Raw genomic sequence first — 15,010 nt, 5'->3', positions numbered from 1 at the left:
CTCTTGCAAATCAAATCAAAGTTTATTTATCACGTGTGCCTATTTCAACAGGTGTTTCACCTTACAGTGAAATGCTTACTTACAAGCCCTAACCAACAGTGCAATTTAAGAAAATAGGTAAACAATAGATAAGTAAATAAATAAAAACAGTAAAATGACAGTGAAAATAACAGTAGCGAGGTGATATAGGTGGTGCCTGTACAGAGTCAATGTGCGGGGGCACAGGTTAGTCTGGCTAATTGAGGTAATACCGTGCCTTGCAAAGGTATTCAGCCCCCTTGGCATTTTTCCTATTTTGTTGCATTACAACCTGTAATTTAAAATTGATTTTTATTTGGATTTCATGTAATGGACATACACAAAATAGTCCAAATTGGTGAAGTGAAATGGAAAAAAAACAACTTGTTTCAAAAAATGTAAAATTAAATTAATGTGGGAGACTCCCCAAACATATCGAAGACGGTACTCTGGTTCGATGAGACTAAAATTGAGCTTTTTGGCCATCAAAGAAAAGCTATGTCTGGTGCAAACCCAACACCTCTCATCACCCCAAGAACAACATCCCCACAGTGAAGCATGGTGATGGCAACATCATGCTGTGGGTTTGTTTTTCCTCGGCAGGGACTGGGATACTGGTCAGAATTGATGGAATGTTTGATCGCGCTAAATACAGGGAAACTCTTGAGGGAAACCTTTTTTCAGTCTTCAAGAGATTTGAGACTGGTATGGAGGTTCACCTTCCAGCAGGACAATGACCCTAAGCAAACTGCTGAAGCAACACTTGAGTCGTTTAAGAGGAAGCATTTAAATGTCTTGGAATAGCCTAGTCAAAGCCTAGACCTCAATCCAATTGAGAATATGTGGTATGACTTAAAGATTGCTGTACACCAGTGGAACCCATCCAACTTGAAGGAGCTTGAGCAGTTTTGCCTTGAAGAATGGGCAAATATCCCAGTGGCTAGATGTGCCAACATTATAGAGACATACCCCAAGAGACTTGCAGCTGTAATTGCTGCAAAAGGTGGCTCTACAAAGTATTGACTTTGTAATGTCTTGTTTGTTTCACACAAAAAACATTTTGCATCTTCAAAGTCATGTTGTGTAAATCAAATGTTGTGCCACTCATGTTGTGTAAATCAAATGATACAACCCCCCCCCCAAAAAAAAATCAATTTTAATTCCAGGTTATAAGGCAGCAAAATAAGAAAAAATGTCAAGGGGGTGAATACTTCCTCAAGCCACTGTATGTACAGTGGGGCAAAAAAGTATTTAGTCAGCCACCAATTGTGCAAGTTCTCCCACTTAAAAAGATGAGGCCTGTAATTTTCATCATAGGTACACTTCAACTATAACAGACAAAATGAGAAGAAAAAAATCCAGAAAATCACATTGTAGGATTTTTAATGAATTTATTTGCAAATTATGGTGGAAAAATAAAGTATTTGGTCAATAACAAAAGTTTCTCAATACTTTGTTATATACCCTTTGTTGGCAATGACAGAGGTCAAATGTTTTCTGTAAGTCTTCACAAGGTTTTCACACACTGTTGCTGGTATTTTGGCCCATTCCTCCATGCAGATCTCCTCTAGAGCAGTGATGTTTTGGTGCTGTTGCTGGGCAACACGGACTTTCAACTCCCTCCAAAGATTTTCTATGGGGTTGAGATCTGGAGACTGGCTAGGCCACTCCAGGACCTTGAAATGCTTCTTACGAAGCCACTCATTCATTGCCCGGGAGGTGTGTTTGGGATCATTGTCATGCTGAAAGACATTTCATCTTCAATGCCCTTGCTGATGGGAGGTTTTCACTCAAAATCTCACGATACATGGCCCCATTCATTCTTTCCTTTACACTTATCAGTCATCCTGGTCCCTTTGCAGAAAAACAGCCCCAAAGCATGATGTTTCCACCCCCATGCTTCACAGTAGGTATGGTGTTCTTTGGATGCAACTCAGCATTCTTTGTCCTCCAAACATGACGAGTTGAGTTTTTACCAAAAAGTTATATTTTGGTTTCATCTGACATTCTCCCAATCTTCTTCTGGATCATCCAAATGCTCTCTAGCAAACTTCAGACGGGCCTGGACATGTACTGGCTTAAGCAGGGGGACATGTCTGGCACTGCAGGATTTGAGTACCCGGCGGCGTAGTGTGTTACTGATGGTAGGCTTTGTTACTTTGGTCCCAGCTCTCTGCAGGTCATTCACTAGGTCCCCCAGTGTGGTTCTGGGATTTTTGCTCACCGTTCTTGTGATCATTTTGACCCCACGGGGTGAGATCTTGCGTGGTGCCCCAGATCGAGGGAGATTATCAGTGGTCTTGTATGTCTTCTATTTCCTAATAATTGCTCCCACAGTTGATTTCTTCAAACCAAGCTGCTTACCTATTGCAGATTCAGTCTTCCCAGCCTGGTGCAGGTCTACAATTTTGTTACTGGTGTCCTTTGACAGCTCTTTGGTCTTGGCCATAGTGGAGTTTGGAGTGTGACTGTTTGAGATTGTGGACAGGTGCCATTAATACAGGTAATGAGTGGAGGACAGAGGAGCCTCTTAAAGAATAAGTTACAGGTCTTGCTTGTTTGTAGGTGACCAAATACTTATTTTCCACCATAATTTGCAAATAAATTCATTAAAAATCCTACAACGTGATATTCTGGATTTTTTCATAGTTGAAGTGTACCTATGATGAAAATTACAGGCCTCATCTTTTTAAGTGGGAGAACTTGCACAATTGGTGGCTGACTAAATACTTTTTTCCCCCACTGTAGATGTAGGTATAGTTAAAGTGACTATGCATAGATGATAAACAGAGCAGCAGCAGTGTAAAAGAGGGTTTGGCGGGACACAATGCAAATTGTCCGAGTAGCCGATGTGTGGGGGCACCAGTTAGTCGGGCTAATTGAGGTAATATTGTTTTTCTTGGGTCAAACATTTTGGGTAGCCTTCCACAAGCTTCCCACAATAAGTTGGATAAATTGTGGCCCATTCCTCCTGGCAGAGCTGGTGTAACTGAGTCAGCTTTGTAGGCCTCCTTGCTCGCACACGCCTTTTCAGTTCTGCCCACAAATTATCTTTAGGATTGAGGTCAGGGCTTTGATGGCCACTCCAATACCTTGACTTTGTTGTCCGTAAGCCAATTTGCCACAACTTTGGAAATATGCTTGGGGTCATTGTCCATTTGGAAGACTCATTTGCTTTAACTTCCTGACTGATGTCTTGAGATGTTGCTTCAATAGATCCACAATTTTCCTCCTCATGATGCCATCTATTTTGTGAAGTGCACCAGTCCCTCCTGCAGCAAAAGACACCCACAACATGATGCTGCCACCCCCGTGCTTCACGGATGGGATGGTGTTCTTCAGCTTGCAAGCCTCCCCCTTTTGCCTCCAAACATAACGATGGTCATTATGGCCAAACAGTTCTATTTGTGTTTCATCAGACAAGAGGACATTTCTCCAAAAAGTATGATCTTTGTCCCCATGTGCAGTTGCAAACCGAAGTCTGGCTTTTTTATGGCGGTTTTGGAGCAGTGGCTTCTTCCTTGCTGAGCGGCCATTCAGGTTATGTCGATATAGGACTCGTTTTACTGCGGATATAGATACTATTGTACCTGTTTCCTCCAGCATCTTCACAAGGTCCTTTGCTGTTGTTCTGGGATGGATTTTCACTTTTTGCACCAACGTACGTTCATCTCTAGGAGACATACCTCCATGTCAAAATGTGGTGCAAACTGAGACGTCATCGCTCAAATTGGTAATCCAATGTTTTGAAAATAGCTGGCTAGCCGTCTGTGCAGTACATAACATGCACATATCTAATGTTATCTTAAAGCTACCTCTGCACTTTCTTTTGCCATTAATAGGATGTACATTTATCCTACTTATTCCCTGACATTGCCAAGTTCTGATTTCTCATTAATTCTCCCTTCCTCCTCCAATGTATTACACATCGCCCACTTCCTCATCAGACAGTAGCAACAAACTATAAGAAAAGGTGCTAATTTCATTCATCAACATTTTAAAAGGGTAGTAGACATTTACAGAAGACATTTCCCCGATCATAGTCTAGCTCAAAACTAACGAGACTGTTTCAGAATGTAAAAAGTAACAGTACAAAACATACATTATTTTAGCAAACGTAAAATAAGTGAGTTTTGACTGAATAGATATTTAATGAACGTTTCAAAACAATACATTATAATACAGACCTGCTAAATTACTCACATCCAGCATAAAAACAGAATAAACTAAAATAATTCTGTATTTATTTCAGATGTAACTATTGTTCATGAAGCAAACATTGTATGTTTGGTAGAATGAAGCTGTCCGCTTTCCTCCCGCTCCTTCATCCGTGGTGCTCGTTCAACATAGCATTGAGATTCCTGTGAACATCAAGTCAAACATGTCATTCTGAACAGCAACATCATCCTAACAACAATTTAGACCAGTTGACAATTCAACAGAATTCAGTCTTGTTCATGTTGATGATCAGTACAACATGAGACAGATAGCAAGCCATGGTATATCAGACCGTATACCCTGGGTATTAGTCAATACTACTTGTTGACTGTTGTAATTAGGTTGGTAACCAGTTTTTTAATAGCAATAAGGCACCTTGGGGGTTATATACCATGGCTAAGAGCTGTATCCAGGCACTTTGCGTTGCGCCCTGCATAACAACAGCCCTAAGCCGTGGTATATTGTCCACATACCACAAATCCAGAGCTGCCTTATTGCTTAAAATATAAAACACAGATACATGCACATGTGAGGTTTCCAATAATAATGTTACTACTACTAGCTTGCTCTCTCCCTGCTTCTCCTGAACATGTTTATCTGATATAGCTAGTTATTGTTCTCCCTTGCTCATCCAAAGCAGGCTTTTCTCCTCCTTGCTAGTTTTCAGATGCTTGACTACATGATCATCATGTTGTGGCTGTAACATGGATATTGCATTAGAAAATAGTATACACTCTTAGAAAAAAAGGTTCCAAAAGTGTTCTTCAGCTGTCCTCATAGTGTAACCCTTTTGGGTTCCAGGAAGAACCCTCTGTGGAAAGGGTTCTACCTGGAACCAACAAGGTGGTTCAACCTGGAACCAACAAGGGTTCTACCTGAATCTTTTTTATTTGACCTTTATTTAACCAGGCAAGTCAGTTAAGAACACATTCTTATTTTCAATGACGGCCTGGGAACGGTGGGTTATCTGCCTGTTCAGGGGCAGAACGACAGATTTGTACCTTGTCAGCTTGGGGGTTTGAACTTGCAACCTTCTGGTTACTTGTCCAATGCTCTAACCACTAGGCTACCTACCCCGCCGTCCCTTATGTTCGTTCTAGATAGCACCTTTTTTCCCAAGAGTGTAGCTTTATCAGAGACAGTTTCAGGATAAGCAGTTCATTTAGCAAGCCAATAAAGTCTGATATAACTAGCTAGTAATTCTTGTCTTATAGGCTTTCCTCCTCCTCACTGGTCTGCAGATGCTTGAGTACTTTACATTTCCTAGAACTAACAACTTTATCAGATAGACATTTTCAGGAAAAGCAGGTAATTTAGCAAGCCAATAAAATACCCATTGCATTGGTTCAAACTTGATATATAGCTAATCAAGATAGAGATCTTACCTTTTTATATCTGTAGCAGTTTGCTCTCACCTTGTCTGGGCACTGCAACAGCCAGATCTTATTCCACGTTCTCTTTTGTCAAGATTCTGCAAGGAGCAAGTCTGTTCTGTTAGAGTTGCGTAAATTCAAATCTGGTATCAGGATAAATATGACAAAGAATCACCGATTGTATACTATGGATTTTTTATTAACTAAGCAATAAATGGCAAATGCATCTTTCGTATATAAGGGCTCACTGTAATACCACGCAGGGCAGAACAGAGAACTGACAGGATGTACGTAAACAGTTGTTCTTATACTGTGATAGACATTGTTCCAACCCGTATGTTGGCCTATCACAGTAGAGGCTGAGCGTGGTTTGGATTTGCTCAGCCTATCGCAGGCGCTCAGGCGGGTCCCCGCCTCTTGGCGCTTCTTGGAGTCAAGTCACACCATGTGCAAGTCACACCAAGTCACACCATGTGCTCAATATTGTTACATACAAACACAAGGACAAAGCATTTTCTGGGCTGTTATCTACAGTTTTGCAACATGCAGGTCACACCATGTTACTCAGTTCTTGTCACACACACACAAACAGGCAAGTAGATGTAGCAAGCAGTTGTTTAATCTCATGATGATGCTCAAGTGCACAAATGCAGATACCTCACACAGCCAACATCAGATAATATTTAATCATATATATAGTAATGGCTATAATGTAAAATACGGAATCCCACAGCTCTCCTAAAACATGAGCTAATAGCTAAGTTTGCCAACTTGAGCAAATACATCTCAGCTTGCCAACTATCAAATCCAAACAATTACACAACAAATATACACAAAGTAAACAATTATGTTCTAAACGAATGTTAGTCTCAACCAAATGACAAGTATAAATAACTATTGCTATGTCCCACAACGTAACAACCATTAGTTACAGGCTAGACAGAAGACTATTGCTAGCTTGTTAACTAACTATTTAAATTAAAATAAGTTAGCTAGCCAGCGTCAACTTTGTAGTTGTAATGCTATGTGGGAAAAGTTGTTTTAATTTCTTCTTCCATTTCTCACCAACGCCTTGACTAATTTGAACAATTTTATCCCTATTTAGAAACTCCCAACAGGCCGGAAGTCAAACAAAGTCAAACTCACGGAAATTGAGGTGGGAGGGGCTACAATGTGGTACTTTCAGACCCATGAAATGTACCCGTTACGACACAGGCGTTCAGAACGTGTGCAGTGGCACAATTTCATGGGTCTGAAAGTACAACATCCAAGCGTTCTAATCACCTGTAAATGAACATTGAACAGGTGTAATGATCGCGTGTAAAAATGACCATAACACACGTTCTAATCACCTGTAAATTAACATTGAACAGGTGTAATGATCGCGTGTAAAAATGACCGTAACACACGTTCTAATCACCTGTAAATGAACATTGAACAGGTGTAATGATCGCGTGTAAAAATGACCATAACACACGTTCTAATCACCTGTAAACTAACATTGAATATGTGTAATGATCGCGTGTAAAAATGACCATAACACACGTTCTAATCACCTGTAAACTAACATTGAATATGTGTAATGATCGCGTGTAAAAATGACCATAACACACGTTCTAATAAAATGTAAATCAAATTAATTAATTTATTTATATAGCCCTTCGTACATCAGCTGATATCTCAAAGTGCTGTACAGAAACCCAGCCTAAAACCCCAAACAGCAATCAATGCAGGTGTAGAAGCACGGTGGCTAGGAAAAACTCCCTAGAAAGGCCAAAACCTAGGAAGAAACCTAGAGATGAACCAGGCTATGTGGTGTGGCCAGTCCTCTTCTGGCTGTGCCGGGTGGAGATTATAACAGAACATGGCCAAGATGTTCAAATGTTCATAAATGACCAGCATGGTCGAATAATAATAAGGCAGAACAGTTGAAACTGGAGCAGCAGCACGGCCAGGTGTACTGGGGACAGCAAGGAGTCATCATGTCAGGTAGTCCTGGGGCATGGTCCTAGGGCTCAGGTCCTCCGAGAGAGAGAGAGAAAGAGAGAAGGAGAGAATTAGAGAACGCACACTTAGATTCACACAGGACACAGAATAGGACAGGAGAAGTACTCCAGATATAACAAACTGACCCTTGCCCCCCGACACATAAACTACTGCAGCATAAATACTGGAGGCTGAGACAGGAGGGGTCAGGAGACACTGTGGCCCCATCCGAGGACACCCCCAGACAGGGCCAAACATGAAAATGAACATTGAACAGGTGTAAAAATGCCCACAACAAGCGTTCTAATCACCTGTCAATACACACTGGACTGGGGTGCATTTACCTTAGGGTGTTTTTTCAGTCCTTTAGTTTTAAATTGTTATTCTTTTTTTATCCTCGTATGTAGTAAATATTTCCGTTTTTATTTTCAGCGTTTTTTTCATGTGAAGTGCATTGTGTTGCAATCGTGTCTGAAATGTGCTATTGGGGCTCCCGAGTGACGCAGTAGTCTGAGACACTGCATCCCAGTGCAATAAGTTCTGCATCCCAGTGCAACTGGTTCAAATCCAGGCTGCATCACATCTGGCCGTAATTGGGAGTCTTATAGGGCTTCGCACAATTGGCCCAGCGTCGTCTGGGGTAGGCCGTCATTGTAAATAAGAATTTGTTCTTCTTACCAGGATCTCAATAATCACTGCCTCATTGCCTGCGTGGGTGATGGGTCCGCGGTCAAACGTAGGCCTTTCTAATCAACCTGGCCTGGGTATCCTGGAAGGATATTGACCTCATCCCATCAGTAGAGGATGCCTGGTTGCTCTTTAAAAGTGCTTTCCTGCCATCTTAAATAAGCATGCCCCATTAAATAAATGTAGAACTAAGAACAGATATAGCCCTTGGTTCACACCAGACTTGACTGCCCTTGACCAGCACGAAAACATCCTGTGGTGTTCAGAATTAGCATCGAATAGCCCCCGCGATATGCAACTTTTCAGGGAAGTCAGGAACCAATATTTGCATCCTGTTACACTAATTCAAAAATGTTTTGGGACACTGTAAAGTCCATGGAGAATAAGAGCACCTCATCCCAGCTGCCCACTGCACTGAGGCTAGGAAACACTGTCACCACCAATAAATCTACACTAATCGACCATTTCAATAAGCATTTTTCTACGGCTGGCCATGATTTCCAACTGGAAAGCCCTTACCCCGGCCAACAGCTCAGCCTCCCCTGCAGCAACTTACCCAAGCACCCCCCCTCCCGCTTCTCTTTCACCCAAATCCAGACAGCTGATGTTCTTTAAGGGCTGCAAAATCTGGATCCCTACAAATCAGCTGGGCTAGACAATCTGGACCCTCTCTTTCTAAAATGATCCACCGAAATTGTTGCAACCCCGATTACTAGCCTGTTCAGCCTCTCTTTCGTATCGTCTGAAATCCCCAAAGATTGGAAAGCTGCCGCGGTCATTCCACTCTTCAAAGGGGGAGACACTCTAGACCCAAACTGTTATAGACCTATATCCATCCTGCCCGGCCTTTCTAAAATCTTCGAAAGCCAAGTTAACAAACAGATCACCGACCATTTCGAATCACACTGTACCTTCTCCACTATGCAATATGGTTTCCGAGCTGGTCATGGGTGCACCTCAGCCACGCTCAAGGTCCTAAATTAAATCATAACCGCCATCGATAAAAGACAGTACTGTGCAGCCGTCTTCACATTCTTATCGGCAAGACTCAATAGCCTTGGCTTCTCAAATGACTGCCTCGCCTGGTTCACCAACTACTTCTCAGATAGAGTTCAGTGTGTCAAATCGGAGAGTCTCTATGGGGGTGCCACAGAGTTCAATTATCGGGCCTCTGACTCTTTTCTCTGAATATATCAATGATGTCGCTCTTGTTGTTGGAGATTTTCTGATCCACCTCTACGCAGACGACACCATTCTGTATACATCTGGCCCTTCTTTGGACACTGTGTTAACAAACCTCCAAACGAGCTTCAATACCATACAACACTCCTTCCATGGCCTCCAACTGCCTTTAAATGCTAGTAAAACTAAATGCATCCTCTTCAACCGATTGCTACCCGCACCCTCCCACCTGCCCGACTAGCATCACTACTCTGGACAGTTCTGACTTAGAATATGTGGACTACAACTACAAATTCTTAGGTGTCTGGTTAGACTGTAAACTCTCCTGCCAGACTCGCATTAAGCATCTCCAATCCAAAATTAAATGCTCTCGTTGACTGACTATGCTCGCTACATATTCGTCGCCAAACCCGCTCCAGGTCATCTATAAGTCTTTGCTAGGTAAAGCCCCGACTTATCTCAGCTCATTGGTTACCATAGCACGCGCTCCAGCAGGTATATTTCACTGGTCATCCCCAAAGTCAACACTTCCTTTGGCCGCCTTTCCTTCCAGTTCTCTGCTGCCAATGACTGGAACGAATTGCAAAAATCACTGAAGCTGGAATCTTATATCTCCCTCTCTAACTTTAAGCATCAGCTGTCAGCTTACCGATGTGTACTGTACCTGTACACAGCCAATCTGTAAATAACCAACTACCTCATCCCCATATTGTTATTTATCCTCTTGCTCTTTTGCACCCCAGTATCTCTACTTGCACATCACCATCTGCGCATCTATCACTCCAGTGTTTATGCTAAATTGTAATTATTTCACCTCTATGGCCTATTTATTGCCTTTCCTCCCTACTCTTCTACATTTGCACATTCTGTACATAGATTTTTCTATTGTGTTATTGACTTTACGTTTGTTTATGTGTAACTCTGTGTTGTTGTTTTTGTCGCACTGTTTTGCTTTATCTTGACCAGGTCGCAGTTGTAAATGAGAACTTGTTCTCAACTGGTCAACCTGGATAAATAAAGGTGAAATAAAAAAAATAGATAAATAAACTGGCATTGGTTATTTGGACCAACAGGATGGAGGATATGTAATGTCATTTTGTATTATCAGAGAACAATCTTTGCAAAATAAGGCACTTGATATTTTATTAACTTGAGGCATGAAATCATGTATAAAATAATTGGAATGTTAATGACATCTCCATGGGTCCACCTTGGGGGGGAGTCAAAGCTCATACCTGTGTGCATTTTGGGATACATTGATGAGACAGAATGGGCAGCTCTGGGATGTGCTTTATTATCACATTGCACCATAGACGATAACTTCACCAAACTTCCCACAGAACAAGGACACCCATTGGAAAGGTTTCATAGAGTCATCATAGATTTAATGTAAAATCAGTCACAACAACCTATTTTCAAGTTGGCCGCCATTCGTTTGAATGTGGAGGAACTGAATAGATTTTTCGGGGCATAAATTAAAACCTCTTAAGGATCGGACCCTTTTTTATTTTTTTTTGCCTAAAATGACTTAGGAGTCAAGGCATAATATAGATTTTGGCCAATAGTTGGCAGCAGTGTATGTGCAAGGTTTTAGACTGATTCACTGAGCCATTGCATTTCTGTTCAAAGTGTTGTGTCAAGACTACCCAAATGTGCCAAATTGGTTTATTAACAATTTTTTTGTTTGTTTAAAAAAAAAATACCCCCTTTTCTCCCCAATTTTGTGATATCCAATTGTTAGTAGTTACTATCTTGTCTCATCGCTACAACTTCCGTATTGGCTTGGGATAGACAAAGGTCAAAAGCCATGCATCTTAACACAGCGCGCATCTAACCCGGAAGCCAGCCTCACCAATGTGTCAGAGGAAACAAGGGGCAACCTGGTGAGCATGCACTGCGCCCAGCCAACCACAGGAGTCACTAGTGTGTGATGAGACAAGGATATCCCTACTGGCCAAACCCTCCCTAACCCAGATGATGCTAAGCCAATTGTAATATCTACTGTAAATTGGGTAGTGCAATTAGATTAACAAGAATTTAAGCTTTCTGCCCATATCAGATATGTCTATGTCCTGGGAAATGTTCTTGTTGCTTTCAACCTCATGCTAATCACATTAGCCTACGTTAGCTCAACTGTTCCGACGGGGACCCACTGATCCTGTAAATAATTGGTGTAATAAGACTAATAAAGCTTGAAAATGTGTGATACTGTGAGGAAAATGCTAAAAGATGTCCCAGTATATGTATTTAGTAAAATATTATCAGGGTGTCTGCTAAATTACTAAAATGTAAATGTAATACTGGTAGAAATATGACAAAATGCTGAAAATAAGGTCAGGTTAAGATGGGCTCAGGAGTTTCCTTCTATGAGATAATATCAGTCATTTAACATGACCTTTATCAATTATAAAGCCTTTATGTGCTTTATGTGCATAAATGCTTTAAAAACTAAATGTAACGTTAGCCTATGAAGATTATCTCATAGAACAAAACGTATAACATTTTCTAAGCCTGTATTTACCAAATAACACATTTTTGGCAATAATAAAGATAATAATAATAGAAAAACGCATTTTACCACCCTATAGGCTGTCGAACGAACCATGGCGGAGTTAGTGCCTACTGCCCTGGGATTGGCTCCGACTCCCTTGGTCAGCCCCAGCCCTCTCTGGGTGAATTTAGTAGCACCCCCTGGTGGCCACAGGCAGGGGATGGGCCCTCTCTCTGGCGGTTGGCCCCCCCTCCCTGGGTTTGTCCATCCCTCTGTGGCTGCCTCCCCCCTCTCTTCCTGGTGAAGAGAGCAGGGTGCATGTAGTGGCACCGCCTGGGGGTCGAGGGTAGGGGGTCGGCCCCCCTCTAAGGGGTACACCCCCACCCTCCCTGGGGCGGCCCCAGCCCTCTCTGGCCCTCTCCCCCATCTCCCTGGTGCAGGGAGCTGGCTGGTTGTAGTGGCACCCCCTTTTGGCCGTGGGTGGGGGTCGGCACCCCTCTCCGGGTGTTGGCCCCCCTTTCCCTGGGTTGGATTCATCCCTCTCTGGCCCTCTGTAGGGAGCTAGGTGGATGTAGTGGGTCCCCCTGGTGGCTCTGGGCGGGGGTCGCCCCCTCTCCCTGGGTCTGCCTCAGATTTCTGTGTTGTATTGGCGCCCCCTAGTTGCTATGGACAGAGGTTGGCCCCCTTCTCTGGGGGACGGCCCCTTCACTTGGTCGACCTCAGCCCTCTCCCCCCATATCCCTGGTTCAGGGAGCTGGCTGGATGTACTGGTGCCCCCTGGTGGCCGTGGGCGGAGGTAGGCACCACTCTCTGGGGGTCGGGCCCCCCTCCCTGGGTCAGCCTCAGCCCTCTCCGGCCCTTCCCCCCATATCTCTGGGTAAGGGAGCTGGCTGGATTGGCCCCTGTGCCAGGAGGTCGGTCCATCCAATCTCTGGAGTGAGACTCTAGACAGAGTCTCTGAGTTAGAGTATCAACATTAGCACACAGAACAGGTGTATTGAATGTGTGTAATGCACACTGAACAGGTGTAATGAACGTGTGTAATGCACACAGAACAGGTGTAATGAACAAACATTCTAATCACCTGTAAACACACTGGTGTCACGACTTCTGCCGAAGTCGTTGCCTCTCCTTGTTCGGGCGGTGCTCGGCGTTCGATCCTTTTTTCATTTTCCATTGGTTTTGTCTTGTCTTCCCACACACCTGTTTTCAATCCCATTCATTACCTGTTGTGTATTTAACCCTCTGTTTCCCCTCATGTCTTTGTCAGAGATTGTTTTATTGTCAGTATAGTGTGATTGTTGCATAGGTGCGCGTCGGGTCCTCGTACCCATGTTTGGTTTGTTTGTTCATTTATTGTTATGGAGCATACTCGTGGAACTTTATTAAAAGACTCCATTTTACACTCAGTTTGACTCTTCTGCGCCTGACTTCCCTGCCACCTATTACACCTATGCATGACAACTGGACAGGTGAAAAAATCACGTGTACAAAAAAATAAAATTTGACACTTGAAAAAGGCAAGTGAAAAATTATCATAACAGGTGTTCAAATCACCTGTAATCACACTGGACAGGTGAAACAATCACATGTACAAAAAAAATACTTTTGACACTTGAAAAAAGCAAGTGAAAAATGATAATTGCAAGTGTTCAGACATGTCCGGATAAGACAATTTAAACATGTTGACCTTCCATACGGGGGTGCCTAAGCTTGAGAGGTTTCTTGCCCCGGTTGGCTCGGAAGGCGCCCATCCCACGTCAGGCCTCAGCCGGATCGTCAGGTTTTTACCCCCAGACGGCTCGTCAGGCTGCTACGCCTCAGCCGGATCTTCAGGCTCCCATGGTCCAGCGGGATCCTCAGGTTGACACACCTCAACTGGGTCGTCAGGCTCCCACGCCTCAGCCGGTTCGCCAGGCTTCCATGCCCCTGCCGGTTTGTCGGGATTTTACGCCCTGCCGGTTTGTCCAGCGTCCGTGCCTCGGCAGGCCTGTCAGGCTCGCCCAGGTGGGTGGTGGCACCCCTCTGAGGAGGGGGTACTGTCATGCCCTGCTCCCGCTCCCTTTCCCTGGCGTTCAAAGGTGCCAGGCTCCCCAGCATTACGCACTCCTGCCACCATCAGTACGCACACCTTCCTTTCCCAGTCACGCGCATCAGTGTATTATTGGACTCAATCACCTGTTTATTACCTCCCCTATATCTGTCAGTTCCCCATCTCTGTTCCCCGCTGCTGCATTGATTGTTGTTTGTCGTTGTGTATCCGTGTGCTTACGCTGTTCCTGTCTTGCTCTTTGTCTGTTCCTAATTAAATGTCAACTCCCGTACCTGCTTCTCGACTCCAGCATCGGTCTTGCGAGTATACCATAGAGAGGTACATGCAGCGTGCATTCGGAGAGGGAACAAAAATCTAAACTTGGGACCCACTTGTGTTGGAGCGCACCAAAGGTCCTTTCTACATCCACACAGTCTAAGGAAGAGAAGAGTAGCTGGTCACGGGTCAGCAGATCATTAATCTGATACATCAGTAATTCAGCCTATTCATTTTCATCAGGAAACTACTCGAAGTGTAGCTACATGTTAAATCAATCTGTGCATTTCAACAAGATAATGAATATACAGATATATAGTGAGGTTATTAAGAAAACACATCCAGAGCACATCCTTGCTGAAGGCTAGGTTGAGTATGATGCAAAGTATTATAGGCTACCTGTGTCTGTCATCCACATCAGAACACTGCGGGACAAACAGGTACCGATATGTTAATTTTCTTTTTCTACTGCAAAAAAATAGTTTAACACACTGCCAGCGTTTTATAAACCCATTGCTCAAGTGAGCTGGGCATCCTGAAGATGCAAGACACTAATAATAAATCAAATCAAAGCAGGTAGGCTTATGCCTACAGTTACATTAGCTGGTCTAGTCTGGCATGCTGTGTACTACACTTGATTAGGCCTACTTACCTTTTGTTGAAATGAAGGAAGTTCTTTCGAAAAGCAGTAGGCTATATACTCCCTAAACTCTTTGTTTTGCATTTATCTTAGGCTACCTGCTGATT

General features: G+C 43.3%; 1 long non-coding RNA gene across 1 annotated transcript; it reads right to left on the bottom strand.

The window, feature by feature from the left end:
• Positions 1-8,814, bottom strand: LOC135553052 (uncharacterized). Its single transcript, XR_010457546.1, has 2 exons — positions 5,622-8,814; positions 1-4,379 (listed from the first exon to the last, which is right to left on the bottom strand). It is a non-coding gene; the product is annotated as an uncharacterized LOC135553052 (long non-coding RNA).
• Between the last annotated feature and the right edge of the window lie 6,196 nt (positions 8,815-15,010).

The sequence above is a fragment of the Oncorhynchus masou genome, chromosome 13, assembly GCF_036934945.1.
Source record: "Oncorhynchus masou masou isolate Uvic2021 chromosome 13, UVic_Omas_1.1, whole genome shotgun sequence".
In the NCBI taxonomy this organism is placed as follows: Eukaryota; Metazoa; Chordata; class Actinopteri; order Salmoniformes; family Salmonidae; genus Oncorhynchus; species Oncorhynchus masou.
The sequence above is the reverse complement of the archived record's forward strand: the minus strand, read 5'-3'. Positions and strand labels throughout refer to the sequence as shown.